The following is a 3,965-nucleotide window of genomic DNA, read 5'->3' on the forward strand; positions in this document are numbered from 1 at the left end:
CCAAACACCCAGCTACCCTCCGCCGGGGGCTAAGAAACAGAAGACCATTATCAATCGAGAAGCCTCCTAGAGTTTCCTTTCGAATACTTCAAATCCTCGCCAAACAGTCACTATCATGCATTTTCGGTTAAAGCCATTCCACATTTATAAAAAGAGGATCCCCAAACAATAATTAGTGGTGCCTCCTTGTGAACATTACATGGAACCCACCCCCCGCCCCGTGATTGGCTTCTCTTACTCAGCATTATGCATGTGAGGTTCATGCACGTTGAAGTGTGAGGATGTGACGAGCGCCCTCAGCGATCGCCTATGGGGCCAGCAGGCCTTTCCTCTAAGGGACCTGGGCAGACCCGGCAGACTTGCAGGCCATACAGGCCATACAGGCTCCATCACCAGGGCTCAGCATCGCTGCCGCAGCAGGAGCACAACCTCCACAACCCACACGCCGGAGGGTGTGACTGTGTCCCAATAAAGCTTTATTTACAAAGTAGGCTCCCGGCCCGCCGCCTGCAGTTGGCCTGCCCCTGCTTTATAATTTGTTCATTCCAGGCTCTCCATTGTGAGTTTGCTTCAATGTATCCTTTCTGCTTTGGAAGAACATTTGGCTCATTTCAGCCCCCCCCACCCCGCCCTCCACAATGAACAAAGCTGTTTTCACTTCGTGTCTCTGTAGTTGTTCTGGATCAGACTCCAACAGTGAGCTCGCTGGCCCCTGGGACCCGCTGGTCTTCAACCTGAACAGGTCACGTCAAACCGTTTTCCAAAACGATTGTATCAGGTCACTCCCCTCCTGAGCTTCCACCGCTCGTGATCGTGATAGGGTTGATTTTCTGAGTCCGATGGCAAGAGGCTGTGGTCTGCATCTCACTTTGGCCTGGGTACGAAGGATGTTGAAACCTGTTCAAAGGCCGTCTGTGCTTCCACTAATATGAAATCCCTGTACACTTTCTAAATCTATCTATAGTAAGCTGATCTTTTTATTCTTTTTGTTGTTTAAAGCTCTAGATACAGTAGATACTAGTGTTTTTTACCTGTTGCTTTTTGCTGTAAATATCTTTCCTTCTTCCTGCTTTTTAGAATTTGTCTCGAGAACTGGAAGTTAACGTTTATGTACCAGAATATATCATTTTATGTTTTGCATCTTTTCCTACCCTGAGCCTTATAAATATTCTCATATATTATCTTCCAAACATTTCATAAGGTGTTTTGTTTCTTCTTAGGTTTTTAGTGCATTTGAAATCAATGTTTTTATGGTGCAATCTGATTTCACTCTTTCCCATACACATAACCAATTATTTCATCATTAGTTGACTCCTCTGTGCTTCCCCCCAGCCTACGGCGCCAGCTCTGGTGTGAAGAGTCCTCCTATTTCAGGACTGTTTTCCCCTGTTGGAGAGACTCTGCCTCTGTGCCAACACCACACCTTCCTAATTACTATTAGCCTGATAATAAGTAATGATGTTTGAAGGGCAAACCTTTTCTTCCTGTTTTTCTTCAGGACTGTTCCGGCTTCTCTCAGATCTCTGTACTTTCATATAAATTTTAGTATCAAGCTACCAATCTAACAACCAACCAACCAAAAACAATCCATTTGAGATTCTGATTGAACTGCACAGAATTCATAAATCATAGATGTAGGAATTCATAGATTTTTGATTAATTGGAATCTTCATAATCTCAGATCTTCCAACTTATACGCAGGGCCTGTTGCTCCATTACTTCAGTCTTTGGTGTTCTTCATTAAGGTTTTGTGGGTTTTTTTCTTTTTTATAAAGATCTATTTTCCTAGGTACTCTTTTTTTTTTTTGGTACTTTGTATTTTTAAGCTAGTATAAACACTAGTCCCTTTAATTTACTATCAGGTTGTTGAAGTACAAAAATTTGATAGACTTTTATACATAAATTTTGTAGCAGAAAGCCTGCTAAATCCTCCTAATAAGGTTAATAATTTATCTGAAATTTCTTTTGGATTTTCTATGTACACAATCATATCATCTGTAAAGAATTTCTTCCTTCTCAATCCTTATAACTTTAATTTCTTTCCGTTGGCTTATTGGATTGACCAGAATATTCAGGGCAATGTTGAAAAGAAGTGGATAAAGCACTCACTCTTATCTTGTTTCTAATCTTAAAGAGAATCCTTCTATATCTCCCCAATCAAGTATATGTTGGCTGCAGAATTTCTCTGCACATCCTTTATCAGCTTAAAGAAAGTTTTTTATTCTTAGTTTATTAAGGGTTCTTATAAGTAGACCCTGAATTTTATTTATTTATGTATTTATTTATAATAAATTTTATATTTTTATAAAATTATATATATATAAAAATTATATATATAAACTGAATTTTATAAATGCTCTTTTGGTAACTATTGAAATAATCATTGACTTTTTTTCCCTTTTAAACAGCTTATCTGAGGAAATATATAATTGGATCGTTTTAATGTGAAACAACTTGCACATTCTGAAGTAAAACCACCTTGATCGTGTACCCATTTCACATGTTGTTGGATGTGGTCTGATGACATTTGCTCAAGAATTTTACCTCTAGATCTGTGAGATCGGCCTGTTAAATTTGTTGACAAGATAATTCCAGCTTCGTAAAATGAGGTGAGAGGACTTCCTCTTTATTACCTAACATAGGAATTTGTATCTCAGTGAAATCAATTTATCCTTGAGTGTTTCATAGCACATATTAGTAGATTTCTCTTGGCCTAGAGATTAATTTGTAGGTTTTTCACTGCTGTCTTTATGTCTTAAAATAGTTTTCAGGTTTTCTACTTCTTGATTCAGTATTGATAAGTGAATATCTTGTTAGAAATGTACCCATTTCATTAAGTTTAAAAGCCTATTGAGGGCAGCCCAGGTGGCTCAATGGTTTAGCGCCACCTTTGGCCACAGCATGATCCTGGGGTCCCAGGATCGAGTCCCGCATCGGGCTCCCCACGGAGAGCCTGCTTCTCCCTCTGCCTGTGTCTCTGTCTCTCTCTCTCTCTGTCTCTCATGAATAAATAAAATCTTTAAAAAAAAGCCTATTGAGAAAAAGTCATTCATAATGTTACTTTTCATCTTTCTGAGTCTGAAGCTTCTATAACTGTGTCCCTTCATTAATTCATAGCTGAGTTTATGTCTTCACTTGTTTACTTGGTCAGATTTTCACGATTTTACCTAAAGTTTATAAACTTTAAGCTTTATGGATCTTCTGTATTTTATCATTCACATCTGTTACACCATTATTGGTTTTTCCCCCCTTCTACTTTGTGTTGTTTTTATAACTTCTTAGAATGGGTTCTCATTAATGTTTTCAGTTTTGAAAAACAAGCATTTTCTTCTTTAAAAAAATTAAGTTCAACTTGCCAACATATAATAAAATACCCGGTGCTCACCACATCACATAAAAAAAACAGCATTTTCAATGATAAACTTCCTTCCGATGTCCTGAATACCTGGTGCATGTTGTGTTACGTGATTCTTCTATTGCTGCTTAGTTCTACATATTTTTTTATTTCCATTGTAAGTTCTTCCTTGAACCATAGGTTATATTTTCAAACATTTCCAATTTTTCAAGTGATTTTTTTTAAATTTTTATTTATTTATTTATTTGTGACAGATTCTAACATAATCGCACTGTGGCCTGAGAATGTGGGCAACATTTTAGGAAAATCTAGTTTTAAGAAATTTTTGAGACGGACTTCATGGGCCACACATAGGATCAGGTGTCCTTGAAAAGAATGCTTTACTTCAAGCTTCCAAATACCCTTGCTCCAGTTTTCAGTGTCTTTGGCTAGTTCTACCATTGAATCTGTCATGTTCCTGGAAAAGGCGGTTGACGAGTGAAGTTTTAAACCAGGTCTTTGCAAGACTGAATCTCTGCTCTTGACAGGGTGCTCAGTAGGGGACAGGGTGGTCTCTGGTGCGAAGGGATGGTGCTGACCTTCTCTTTACCTTTCTGATTTGAGATCCTCA

The sequence above is a fragment of the Nyctereutes procyonoides genome, unplaced genomic scaffold, assembly GCF_905146905.1.
Source record: "Nyctereutes procyonoides isolate TBG_1078 unplaced genomic scaffold, NYPRO_anot_genome, whole genome shotgun sequence".
NCBI lineage: Eukaryota > Metazoa > Chordata > Mammalia > Carnivora > Canidae > Nyctereutes > Nyctereutes procyonoides.